The following is a 14,575-nucleotide window of genomic DNA, read 5'->3' as shown; positions in this document are numbered from 1 at the left end:
TCATGTACAACCATAGAAATGAAAAGTTGTACCCCCATTTGTTTATAATGAATCAAAATGCAGTCTGTAAAAATAAAAAATAAATTAAAAAATAATGCAAGGCATTTGAAACTTTTATATAATCTGAGTAGAAATGCAAAATGGCATAGCAACTTTTAAAAATAATTTGATGTTTTATTATAAAGTTAAATATACAACCTAGTATTCCACTCCTAGGTATTTACATGAGAGACATAATAATCTGCATATGACTATTTATAGGAGCTTTATTCATAATGACCAAAACCTGGAAACAATCCAAATGGTTTCAACTGATGAATGTAGTAGCAGTTGATGGTACTTCCATACACAAGAATAGTAACCAGCAATAAAAATGAGCAAATTGCTAATACCTATGACAATATGAATGAATCTCAAGTGCATTACATGAAGTGAAAGAAGTCTGTCATAAAAGGTTATAACTATTATAACCTATTTATATAATATTTTTGAAAAGGCAAGATTTAAAGATTTTTTTAAAATCACTGGTTGCCAGAATATGCAGTTAAGAAAAGGGAACTAACTATAATGTCATCAAAATTTTGAACTCTTAACTCCCTAAGTCAAGTTATTCAGACTTTCATCTCATCTGCCAGAATGCATACTGAGTATGTAGAGGGTTAGTTCTGCAATAATGATATGCAAATTATTCCAAGAATGTCCCAAAGGTCCTTTCAGGGACAGTGGCGAAGGAGGCAGTTGCTAAGACAGCTTCTATTAGCCATGAGAAAATAATAAAGATTGGACATATACTTCTTTCATTAACTACTTGAAAACAGGCAATTATATATAAAAATAATTCCTTTCAGACTTGTATGACAGTGCAAAACCATGATGCATGAACAAAGGTATAACATGAAGGAAGGCTGAAATTAGCCCCAGCTTTTAAAATAGTGGCCCTTTGTGGAAGATAGCGCAAAAAAACAGAGTTCTCAAGTTGAATATATTTGTTTCTCTGAGTTGAGGAAACACAAAAAAAACTTTAATGAGACAGGAAACTTATATTTGAGGGTCAGAACACTGAAGAATAGGGAGGAAACCTGTATAATAACTTCCTGAATCTTTTGAGTATTAAGTCATATAGAGTGAAACTTCACAACGCAAGGCAACAAATGACCTAAAAGTTGTACACTAAACAAATTTTTTAAATGCATGAAGTGCTGGGAAACATTCAAGTGGCAACAGTCAGAGCGGAGAATTCATATTTAAAACGTAAGATAGCAGATAGACACTAGACACGAACACTTGGAAACTGAAAATTGAAATACAGTATCATGTCCAGGAGAATCAAAAAACGTTAAAATACACAATCTTAAGTTTAGCAAGTATTGTAAAAACTGTATACAGAGAAAAAAAAGCCACTGCTGACAGACATTAAAGAATACCTAATATAGGGTTTACATCTGGGCTATGAGGTGCTTGGAGCCTTGGGGGACCTTGTTGCCTCTGTCTCTCAAATGAGAAGGGAAGTGATAAGAGGGTTGCTAAATGGCAGAGCTGCAGATGTTACTAGTGAAGGAGATTGCAACTGGCAAGAGGGCACTGACAGAGTTACCAGAACCTGACCCAAATGGTAAACTACTGTGAAAACAACTACACACAGGCTACAGACAAGAAAAAAGCTTCAGAAGAAACTAAAGCATACGCAATCCAATTTCCAACCAGTCTTGCTTATCAAATGAATCAAATAAATGCATTGACCAACAATGTCCTCCAACTGCTGGACATCCAGGCCTCTCAGCTTCAGAAAATATACTCTTCCATCAATCCTATCTCACAGACTATGGATATTCATAAAGAGAAAGCAGCTCAAGGAGACTAAAAATAAGAATACATCAAGAACACACAAAACAAAAAAATAAATAAAAATTATTTTAAAAAATACACAAAACACTAGCAACTGCAAATATGGAGTACCCTATAAGACATATTTGGAAGTCTATGGACTACATGGATGATGTGGGCCATGGTGACAAGCATGGAAATAACTACCCTGCAAGAACTGGCACACTATCAAGAACAAATCCTCCTACTTAGAAACCACCAAGTCCTCCCATGTCAGGACAGGGAATTTTGGGAAGGAACACTCCATAAAACCCTAGAACCCGATAAAACCCAACAGTTCCTAATGACTAAATGACCAGTCCTACAAGACTTAGAAGTTAGCATAGTCCAGGCCGGACAGCTTTTTTAAATCAGAGACCAAGAATACACAGTGGAAACAGTGGAGAAAGTGGAAGTCAAGAAAAGAGTGGAAGCAAGTATTATTGGCATTCCATTGCTGTGCCTACACCTTCACCACAAACTATTAGATCAGCCCCCAGCTCAGCTCCTGGTTCCCAGTATGGCACAATAACCAGGTAAATTTCTCGACACAATTCTACCCTTCTTCAACATCTTCTGGTAGATACAGACAAACTCCCTGTGTTATTGCTCACTTCTCTGCTCAGTCTCATGTTATGGAAGTCCACTTTATTCTCAAAATTCAATTGCTGATAGTTCAACTCCACCATCACCACCTCCACCTGATGACATTCCCATGTTTCATGGCTGTGTAATGCACTCTCACCTCCTCCTATGGACTATGAAGATGAGGAAGCTGCAGTAGTTCATTATACTGATCCGGAGGCTGGGGAGGTAGCTTAGTCAGTAGAGTGCTTGCCTTGTAAGCACAAGGCCCTGGGTTCGATCCCCAGCACCCAAAAAAAAAAAAAAAAAAAAAATATATATATATATATATATATATATATATATATATATATATATATATATATTATATATATATAAAATATATATATATATAAAATATATATATTAAAAAAAGTGTATATATATATATATATATAGTGATCCATATGCAGACAGGGATCCTGTTTGTCTTGAGAAAGTTGTTGCAGTATATGATTATGCAAAAGACAAGGATGATGAGCTGTCATTGATGGAGAGAGCAATCATTTATGGAATAAAGAATGATGGGGAGACCTAGATGGCAGACGAGAGGGTGACTACATCTCCCGTCACTCCAGAACTCAGGATTCAAGAACTGCAGGTATTGGGAGACTCAGACCAACAGATAGCCACGGGGTGAGTCTCTCCCACCGGGTGAAGATCAGTCCGGGTGGCAGGCCCGGACACAGGCAGCTTCTCGGAGCAGGGTAGGACAGTGAGAGTCTTCCCCAAGCAGCCCTGCTCCCTCCAGTGGCAGGAGCGATCCACAGCCAGCTTCTAGGAGCAGGTACACCCAGTGAGAGCTTTGCTACACAGAGCCAAATCCAAGGCCCAGACCCAGCGGTGGCCCAGGACCGCAGGCGGATTCTGGGACCAGGGCAGGACAGCAAGAAGCTTTCCTGAGCATCCTGGCTCCCTCCAGCAGTGGCAGCAAGCCATGTCTACAGCCAGCCTCTTGAACCAGGCCTGCCCAGTGAGAGGATTTCCACCCAAAACCAGCTCCCAGCCCGGGACCCAGTAGCGTACTAGACGCAGCTTTCTTCGGAAGCACTGCATTATCAAGTTCCTCCAAGACTTCAGGATACTGAAGGCTGGGAGGTGATATACTGGAAATCTACAGGGACACTATAAGCCAATAGAGGAAATCTGCAATATCTCAGAGACCCACTGATATCTGACCAATATGAGAAAACAAGGGAAGAAAATGTCCCAAACAAACCTAGATACTATATCAATAAAACTAAGAAAATGTGCTAAAAGTGTGTACATCCTTCTGTTGGTAACAGTCTTAAGCATTGCCATAATAGTCCTTCAGTTTTACAGTGGATTGTTCTAGTACACTGGTTCATTGAAAGGAAATTATAAGTATCTTACACACTGTAAAAGTGGATGCAATTAATTTGTGAATAGGCACTACTTAATCTATTACCTGGCACTAGGAACATTAGATTTTAAAATAAAATAATTAGGAAAGAAGAAGGATCATATATTGACTAGTGAACAGAAATACACTTAAACAACAGATTTCTATTAAAATCAACACATGCACTTTGTGTTTCTCCTCTTAATTTAAGGAAACACCTTAAATTAAGCAATGTTTTCTTATGTATAATTCTATGTTGCTTAGCATATTAAAGTAGAGCACTCAATGTGGGTTTTCTGTGTTTTGAGGACACTGTAATTTGAATTTCAAATTATAGATATGTACTGGACATTACAGACTTAACATCATAGTTAATGGTGAGACTAGTGCAAAAAGTATTTCTGAAAATTAAATACCATTATTACTACCAACTGTGACTGTTTCATATACATTTTGCCATTGTTAATTTCAAACAAAGTATCATTAGCAATCAGCTAGCTAGCTTCTACTTCTCTTTTTTCAAGGGGAATGTTCTCTTAATTTGTATATAACCTGTTGTCTAAACTTTATATACAGTCTTTTATAATAAACCATTCTCCTATTAAAAAGTGCCCTTAATGAAATAACAAGATATATCATGTTCATAGATTAGAAAATTTATTGCTGTTAAGACAACAACTTTCCAAATCAATCTGTGATTACATGCAAACCCAAAGTCTCAACAGGTTTTTGAAATAATCAAAAAGTTGATTCTATAATTTATATGCAAACTCAAAGGATTTAAAATAGTCAATTTCAAAAATGAAAAATCTGGAGAACTTACATTATATCAAGACTTAGTTTACAGCTACAGTAATCAAGGCAAGTATAGTAGAGATAATCAGGATAGACAAATCAGTGGTTAAGAATGGGGAACCCAGAAATATATCCACATACATATTGTCAAGTTCCAACAAAGCTATAATGATATTTTTTTCTGGAAAGAATGGTTTTTACAAATAGTACCAGAAGAACTGAACATCATTTTGGGGAAAAAAATGAATCATCCTGTACTTCACACCTTACACAAAAATTACCCTAAAATTGGTCATAGGTCTACTGCTAAAACTATAAAACTTGAAGCAAAGAAGAATCTTTATGACCTTGGCATAACCAAAGATTTCTTAGATAAACTACACCAAAAAAAAGTTAACCATAAAAGAAGGGAAAACTGTTAAGAACAGGCACAAAGGAGCTTTCTTGGTGATGGAAATGTTATATGTCTTGATATTGGTGGAGGTTGCATGGGTGTATATATTTGCCAAAACTCATTAAATGCATGCTTAACAAGAAACACTTTATTATATGCAAATTGTACCTCAATTATATGTAAAATATACCTAAATGTTTAAAAGTGAAACTGATCAGAATTTAATGTCACAATAATTCTACCTTCATATATATATATATATATATATATATATATGTATATGATATATAAAAGTACAATTAAAGGTATACACACACACACAGATTGCCTATGGCTCATTTTTTAAAAGCTTGTTCTCATTTCCTAAGTGCAAATTTCTTAAGCATTTGTCTTTTTGGTTTGTGTTATTGCACACGATAACTTCACACATCTATATTATAATCTGTTAACATCTAATGTTATACATTGCCACTCAATATAAGAGAATGCCTTGTGTACTTTATTCTGATTCTCTAACAGAATCTTTTTTAGATCTATTATTATTTTAATTATAAACATATCTCTTTGTGTTGTGCTTGACTTTATTGCATTTTGCAGATAATGCATCTATTACAAATTGAAGATTTGTGGCAACCCTATACAGAGCAAGTCAATCAATACTATTTTTCCAATGACATGTGCTCACTTCAAGTCTCTATGTCACATTTAGTAACATTGTATGTGTCCTCACTTCTCCATTGACTCTCCATTTCCTCATCTCTCTCTACTCAGACATCTCTATTTCCTGAGGCAGAATAACATTGGAGCTGGACCAATTAATAATTTTACAATGGCCTATAAGTATTCAAGTGAAATTAAAATTGGACCAGTTGATATTTTACAGTGGCCTGTAAGTGGTCAAGTAAAAGAAGAGTAGCATGATTCACATCTTAAATAGAAAACTTAATCTTAGTAGAAGTAATGTCAAAAGCAGAGAAGGGCTGAAAGCTAAGATTCATATGTAAAACAGCCAAGTTTTGAATGCAAAAGAGAGTTTTTGAAGGATATTAAAAATGCTACTCAAGTGAACACACAAATAATAAGAAAGCAAAACAGATTTATTGCTGATAATGGAGAAACTTTTAGTGATCTGGATAAAAGATCAAGCCAACCAACAAAATTCCCCTAAAGTCTACTACAGAGCAAGGCCCTAACTCTCCTGAACACTATGAAGGTTAAAGGAAAGTCTGAAGTTATAAGAGGTTGGTTCATGAATTTTAATAAAAGAAGTCATCTTTGTAAAACAAAAGTGTTAGGTGAAGACTAATACTCCCTTGTGTATATACCATTTTTTCTTTACCCATTCATCTACTGATGGACATATAGGGTTAGACTACTGCAAATACTGTTGTAATAAACATAGGCATGCAGGTATATCTTTTTTTTAATTTTTTTTTTAGTTGTCAATGGACCTTCATTTTGTTTATTTATATATGGTGCTGAGGATCAAATCCAGTGCCTCACGCATAGTAGGCAAGCACTATTCCACTAAGCCACAACCCCAGTCCAACAAGTATATCTTTTGTAACATCATTTCCTTCAGATACTCAGGAGAGGATTATATGTTACTTCTATTTTTAGTTTTCTAAGGAACTGCCACATGGGTTTTCACAGTGAGTTTACTAACTTACATTACCACCAAAAGTGTATAAGGGTTCCCCTTTTCCCAAATGCTCTCTAGTATTTGTTTTTTTGGGCTTTTTGTTTGTGTTGTTTGTTGAAAAAGGTTGGTGTGTTGTATTTTGCTTTATTTGATATTAGCCATACTGACTGAGGTAGAATTTTAATGTGGCTTTGATTTGCATTTTCCGATAGAAAAAATGTTGAGTATTTTTTCACTTCTTTATTGGCCATTTGTACTTCTTTTGAAAAGTGTTGACTCAGATCATCTTTTATCGTATTATCTGTTCTTTTATTGTTAAGGGTCTTTATTTATATGTTCTGGATATTAATGCATTGTCAGACAAGCAGCTGGCAAGGTATTTTCTCCCAGCTGTCTATTCACTCAGTTGATTGCTCCCTTTGCTATGTAGAAGCTTTTTAATTTGATGTAATTTCATTTTGTCAATTCTTTCTTTTGTTCCTGAACTACTGGAGTCCTATTCAGGAAATCATTGGTTGGGACAATACTTTGAAGTTTTCCATATGTTCTTTCCTGTTGGGGGCTATGCCATGCGAACTCGCCGAAGATGGCACCTGGCAGTTAGCCAGAAGCTGTTTTGATCACATTGAAGGTACGTGTGCACAGGTGTTCTCAAGTGCTCCTGCTTGCGCCTGCTCATGATTGAGCTGCTGGCTCCTCACCTGATCTCAACTGGCGTGGCTCCGCCCTCCGCCTCTTGGAGGGAATATAAGCAGACAGTAGGTAATAGAAAGAGAGCAGCAGCAGGCAGAGAAAAGTGATAAGGAGCAGCAGCATGTAGAGAAAAGTGACAAGAAGTAAGGAGTGACAGTAAGAGGAGCAGCTAGCAGAAAGAAACAGAGAAGCCATTAGCAGAAAGGAAGAAGAAGAAGCGGCAAGCAGATAGAAACAACTAGTAGGGGCAGCAGTGGAAGATAGATCGCAGAACGGAGAACTGAGAACACATCTTTAGGTTGCAGATCACAGATTGCAGTACACGGGACACATCCCTAAAGCACCTTAGGTAAACGGACCCTTAGTTCACAGGATGCAGGATGCACCTTTAAGAAGCAGCAGCAAAACTGAGAAGACATGGATTTCTGAAAGTGTAGTCTCTCTCTTAAGCAAAGTCTTTCTCTCTTATGCAAAGCCTCTCTTCTCTTAAGGCAAGCAAACCTCAGTTCCTCTATCCTCTATACCCGCGCAAAGTGTTGCTGCAAGCGGTGGCAAATTGCCATGGGCGGCGACACTTTCCTAATAATTAAAACACTTAAGTTCTTACATTGGGATCTTTGATTCATTTTTAGCTTTTTTATATATAGGGTGAGACAAGGGCCTAGTTTAAATATTCTATATGTGGATATCCAATTTTCCTATCAGCTTCATTGAAGAGCCCATCTTTTCCCCAATGTATGTTTTCAGCACCTCTGTGGAGACTCAGTTCAGTCTCCTTGCATGTGTTTATTTATGGTACCTCCATTCTATTCCAGTGATCTACAGTCTGTTTTTATGCCAATACCACACTATTTTATGCCAATAGTTTTTGTTACTATGGCTCTGTAGCTCGTTTTGAAATCAGGTATTCTGATGCCTTCAATATGGCCTTTTGTGCTGAGGATTGCTTTGGCTATTTGGGGTCTTTTGTGCTTCCATATGGATTTTAGGATTTTTTTTTTTTTGTCTAGTTCTGTAGAAAGAAGTCATTAATATTTTGATGAGGATTGCATTCAATCTGTAGCTTGATTTTGGTACTATGACCATTTTAACAATGTTAATTTTCCCAATCTATGAACATGGGAAATCTTTTCATTTTCCAGCATATTCTCCAATTCATTTCTTCAGTATTTTGCAATTTTCATTGTAAAAGTCATTCACTCCATAGATAAACTTTATTCTTAAGAATTTTCTAGAGGATGACAGATTTTTTTTTATTGGTATTGTTGGGTTTTGCTTTTTGTTTTTTGAGGGTGTAATGGATGGGACTGCTCTCTCTCTCTTTTTTTTTTTTTTCCATTATTATTGTATAGAAAAACTATTAACTTTTATGTTGATTTTGTATCCTGCTACTTTACTGAATTTATTAGTTCAAGTAGTGTTTTGGTGGACTCCTTTGAGTTTGCCAAGTATAGAATCATGTCACCTGCAAATGGATTTTTTATGCAGGGGGAACACGGGGGATTGAACTCAGGGGCACTCAACCACTGAGTCACATCCCCAGTCCTATTTTGTATGTTATTTAGAGACGGGGTCTCACTGAGTTGCTTAGCACCTCATTTTTGCTGATGTTGGCTTTGAACTCACAATCCTCCTGTCATTCTTGTGTCCCTGGAATTAAGCCAACTTAATATGGTACATGATCTTTTTAATATGCTGCTGAGTTCAGTTCACAAATATTTTATTGAGGAATTTTGCACCTATGTTCATCAAGGATATCAGACATTTTCTTTTTGTGTTCTTATCAGGTTTTGGTAGCAAGGTATACTGACTGGGTAGAAAGAGTATAGAAGTGGTTGGTCCTTACCTTTCTGTTTTATGTAATAATTAGTGGAGAACTGGTATTATTTCTTCTGTAAAAGTCTAATAAAAATCAGTGATGAATCCATATGGTCCTGGAACTTTCTTTGTTGGGAGACTTTATATTACTGCTTCAATATCTTTGTTATAGATCTATTTAGGTTTATTATATTCTCCTGGTAGGGTTTGGAAGGTAATGTTTCCAGAAATTTGTCCATTTTCTTCCAGATTTTCCAGTTTAGTGGCAAATAGCTTTGCCATAATTTCCTAATGGGCCTATGAATTTCAGCAGTGTTTGTTGTGGTGTCCTCTTTTCATCTGTAATTTTATCTATTTCAGTCTTCTCTCTGTTCTAGTTAGTTTAGCTAAGAGTTTATAAATTTTGTTTCTGTTTTCAAACAACCAACTCTTTCTTTCATTGATATTTTGTTTTTTGTTGTTTTGTTTTTGTCTCTATTTCATTAATTTTAACACTGAACTTTGTTATTTCTTTCCTTCCACTGAATTGGGGTATCATTTGTTCTTCTTCTTTTTCAAACACCTTAAGATGCATCAAGTTATATATTTGTGATTTGTGATCTCTAATGTAGGCATGTATAGCTATCAGTGTCTCCACAGGTTCTGTCTGGTAAGTTATGTTTCCATTTTCACATGCCACTGGGAACTTTTAAATCCCATCACTCTCCCCATTGTTTTTTCAAAAGTGTATTGTTCACTCTCAATGTGTTTCTTTAAATTCTGAAGTTTCTCTCACTGTTGCTTTCAAGTTTCCTCCCAACAGGGTCTGACAAGATACAAGAAATTAGTTTAATTTTTTGGTATTTGGTAAGACTCATTTTAATGCCTAAAATGTGATCTATTTTGTAGAAAATTTCATGTGTTGATGAAAAGAATGTGTATTTTGCAACTGTTGAATGGAAAAGTCTGTACTTTTGTGTTAGGGCTATTTACTCTGTACTGTTTCTTTGTTAATTTTTTTCTAGACAATCTATCTGTGAAAGTCAGGTAATGAAGTTACCCATTATTATGTTGGGTTCTATCTTTTCCTTTATGCCAAGTAGTGTTTGTTTTCTAAAATTGGGTCCTTTGATGATATATATGAATAACATATATATACACATATATATATGAATTGTTCCCTTTTATGATATGTACTAATCTTCTTTGTCTTCTGATTTGGGCTTGAAGTCTGTTTTGTCAGATATGAGTATAGCTACTTCTGACTGCTTTAAGATTCCATTTGCTTCGAATATAATTTTCAATCCTTTCATTATCAGTATGTGTATGGTCTTATTTTTTAATCCAACTAGCTGGTATCTTTTAATTGGAGAAAAAATATTTTACATTTAGCATTTTATTTAATGGTAAATATTTGTTCCTTTCATTTTGCTTTTGTTGTTGTTGTTGTTGTTGTTGTTCTGAGTAGCCTATGTTCATATCTTCCTCTCTATTCATCATAGAGTTTTAATGGTTTTCTATATTAATAATATTGGATTCTTTCCCAGTAATCATTCACTCCTCTACTCATATAGTGAGACTGATTCTTTACTATGCTCTCATGATTGTGCTTATTTTTTTATTCTACTAGGTGTAGCATTCCCTTAAGTACCTTCTGTAATGCTGGTTTAGTGGTGAAGAGCTCTCTCAATTTCATGTTTATCATGGGAAGTCTTTATTTCGCCTTACATTCTGGAAGATAACTTTCCTGAATACCTGAATACAGTACACTAGATGGTGGTTAATTTCTTCAAAAACTTAAAAACACATCCTTCCATGCTCTCCTGACCTTTAGAGAGTCTCCTAAGAAACCTGCTATAATTCTAATGAACTTAACCTCAAATGTGACTTGTTGCTTCTCTCCTACAACTTTTAACATATTTTATTTTTGTATTTTTGGCAGTTTTTAATGTGTTAGGGAGGGAGTCTTTTCTGGTCATGTCTACTCGGGGTTCTAAATGCCTCCTATACCTGAATATCCAAGTCTTTCTCAAGTTCAGAGCATTTTTATTTTACTGACTACATTTTCTATGTCTTTAACCTGTGATTCTTTTGTCCTATCTATTCTCTTTATGTATACTTTTTGGTATTTTAATGGTGTCCCAGAGATCTTCTAGGTTCTGTTCATTCTTTCTTCTCTTCTCTTTTCTTTTTTTAATTACTATCTGAATATGAGGGGTCTTCAAGTCCTAGATCTTTCTTCTGCTTCATCTAGTCTTTTGGTAAGGTTTTCAACTGAGTTTTTAATCTGACTTATTAAGCTTTTTATTTCTAAAATTTTTCTTAGATTCTTTTACAAAATCTATTTAATTGCTCATTTGCATCCTTCATTGTCTTCCTGAATTCATTCATCTATTTTTGTGTATCCTCTAGGCAATCACTGAGTTTTACTAAAAGTCATTCTTTTGAATTCTTTGTCTAGCATTGGTCTGGTTTAATACCTTTGGAATTAGTTACTACAAAGTTATGACTTTAGGAGGTGTTATGTTGCCTTAATTTATCATATTCCTTGTATTTCTATGTTGAGATTTGTGTACCTATTAGGATGGATATCTCTGCCATTTTTATGTGAAGGCTTTCTCTGTAAGCAGCCTTACTTGATGATATGCACAAGGATACAGGATAAGAATGTAGTATTGAGTTTAATTCCAACTGGTCTTTATCGTATATTTTTCATGTGGCATCTTTGACTATAATTAGAGAGTTTTGACATAATTCATACTCTACTGGATCCTGAGGGATATGCTTTCTCTACAAGTCTCTCAGGAATGGAGTCCCTCTGGTGTTTCAGGCAGGTGTGAAGTAGAAAGCAGACTATATAAGGTAAACACTTTATAGCTACTTCTACAGTTGTATCAGCAATGTATGGTCTGATAAGGTATTTGACTTTTGTTATAAATGCAGTGTCCACAAACACTGGGTTATTTCTCTCTGTTATTGCTATGGAAGTTAATGTCCAGGAACAGAATTTCAGGCCCACCTTAGCCATGCCTACTATGGGGCTCAGTTGATGTCTGGGGGATGTTCTCTCCCACATTCTTTAAGCTAAAGTATCTCCCAAGGTTCTCTTGGAGCTAGGTAATATCTGGAATAAGATGCAATATCTCTGATCTGGGCTGGGAGTATAGCTCAGTGGTAGAGCACCCACTCAATATGCTTGAAGTGCCAGATTTGATCCCCAGCACTCTATAAGAGAAAGAAAACAAAGAACAATAACTTTAAAAAAAATAATGAAATAAAGTAAAAAGATAAAATAAAAACAACCACCACCACACCACCAATAACAACACAGAAGGGGAAAAAATTAACAAAATATACTAAAATTTAAAAATAATAAAAAGTTAATTTTAAAAATTAAAAATCTAGAAAAGAAAAATGCATCATATCAAAAAGAAAAATTAGACAAAAGAAAATTAAAAATGAAAATAAAAGAAAGAAAATGGGAGAAATATAAAATAGCAGGAGAAAAGAAAAATGAAAGAATAAAAAAAAGGATAAAATTAAACATTAAAAAAGAAAAAGCAAACTTAGAATGGTCCCACCTTTTGACCCAGCTTTCCCACTCCTCAGTTTATATCCAAAGAAATTAAAATTAGCATACCACAGTAATGCAGCCACATCAATGTTTATAGCAGCTCAGTTCACAATAACTAGATTGTGGAACCAACCTAGATGCCCTTCAATAGATGAATGGATAAAGAAACTGTGAGATATATATATATATGATATATATATCTTGATATATACTGTGATATATATATATATATATATATATATATATATTCCACACACAATGGAATATTTAAGCCTTAAAGAAGAATGAAATTATGGCATTTGCAGGTAAATGGATGGAGTTGGAGTATATCATGCTAAGTGATATAAGCCAATCCCAAAACACCAGAGGCCAAATGTTTTCTCTGATAAGTGGATGCTAAACAGAGTGTGGGATAAGGGAAGGATGAAGTAACTTTGGTTTGTACAGAGGGAAATGAGGGGAGGGGAGGTGGTAGGGGGTGGGAAAGATGGTGGAATAAGACATACATTACCCTATATACAAGTATGATTGCACAAATGGTGTGACTCTACATCATGTACAACCAGAGAAATGAAAAGTTGTACTCCATTTGTGTTAAAAAAAAAATGAAAAGGAAAGAAAATATTGCATTGATCTCACCAAGGCTACTCTCTACTGTTCCTTTTTTTCTGCCAGAGAAGAAAAATCTCAGCCATATCTCTCCCAGTGTTTTGACATTTGAATCTTTAGAGAATAATGAACTATGCTGCATCTTTGAGGGTTGAAATATTTTCGTCATTGCTAAATTACAGTTTGATGCACTTTTCTGGATTTTAAATTGTGAAAATAGAGACAACTTCCTTGGGAACTGATTGTATTTCTCAAAAATCTACGTTCTTTATTATTAACACTCAAGAGACAAAAAAAAAAAAATTCCTTTCTGTAACTAAATACTGCCCTGGGATTGGTAGGTCAAATTAAGCTATTAGAATAATAAAGTTCTTTAGGAATTTCCATTACACTTTTCAGATAAGGAGGGATACGAGTTAAAATGTATACAGTACAAGATTTTTTCAAACATGGAGAAGGCAGGAAGAACAGAAGGGAAAAGAAGAGGATCGTGAACTGAAATCAATTTTCATGCATGTATGAGTTTGTCAAGACAAACTTCCCTTCATCCCTAAAATAAAAAGAACTTTTAGGAGCTAAATCTGATTTGTATATTGACTTTTTTTTTCTTTTTTTCTTTTTGCTGTTGAGGGCATAGGGGACATACGTTGTATAAATTCATCAAAAGAACAAGTAGCATTTTACATTCACAGTTAAGTATCATAAATAGTTATAAGAAGATCAAATATTCAAAGAAAGCAAGACATCACAAAACATGCCTATATTGACACAAAGACAGAAAGAAGAAGGAAAAAACTATAGCCTGCAATGTTAATATATGGTTGATCTTTAAAGGCAAGAAATGCAAAATTATTATTCTCAGAGAAATCATATCTCAGTTACATTCAACATGCATATAAAATTACTAAAAATACTAGCATTTACATTAGTACAAAATAATTCAAGTTGAGAAAGTCATCATTGCTGTGGAATAGTGACTTTAATCTCATGACTCCTTTGCATTATGTTCAACCACTTAGCTGTTTCGCCCAGATTTTTAGAAGTAAACTCTTTACTCTTATTTTTAAATAACCCAAATTTAGCTAAAGAAGCATGAATTAGTAGTAAAAATTTAGATTTCACAGTCACATAAATTTGATATTGAATTCCTTTAACTAAAAATCTATTATAATGTGAACTTGGTTAGTTAATTTACCCTCTCTGATCCTATTAATTCAACTT

General features: G+C 34.8%; 1 protein-coding gene and 1 pseudogene across 2 annotated transcripts in view; one reads left to right on the top strand and one right to left on the bottom strand.

Annotated features, from left to right (window-relative positions):
• LOC124985227 (BEN domain-containing protein 5) overlaps positions 1-14,575 on the bottom strand; it is a 1,510,890-nt gene that overhangs the window by 1,366,299 nt on the left and 130,016 nt on the right. The window lies entirely within an intron of this gene.
• LOC124990689 (abl interactor 1-like) lies at positions 1,528-3,025 on the top strand (annotated as a pseudogene).

The sequence above is a fragment of the Sciurus carolinensis genome, chromosome 1 (genome assembly GCF_902686445.1).
Source record: "Sciurus carolinensis chromosome 1, mSciCar1.2, whole genome shotgun sequence".
Classification (NCBI taxonomy): Eukaryota; Metazoa; Chordata; class Mammalia; order Rodentia; family Sciuridae; genus Sciurus; species Sciurus carolinensis.
Note: the sequence above shows the minus strand (reverse complement) of the source record. Positions and strands in the feature narration are given on the sequence as shown.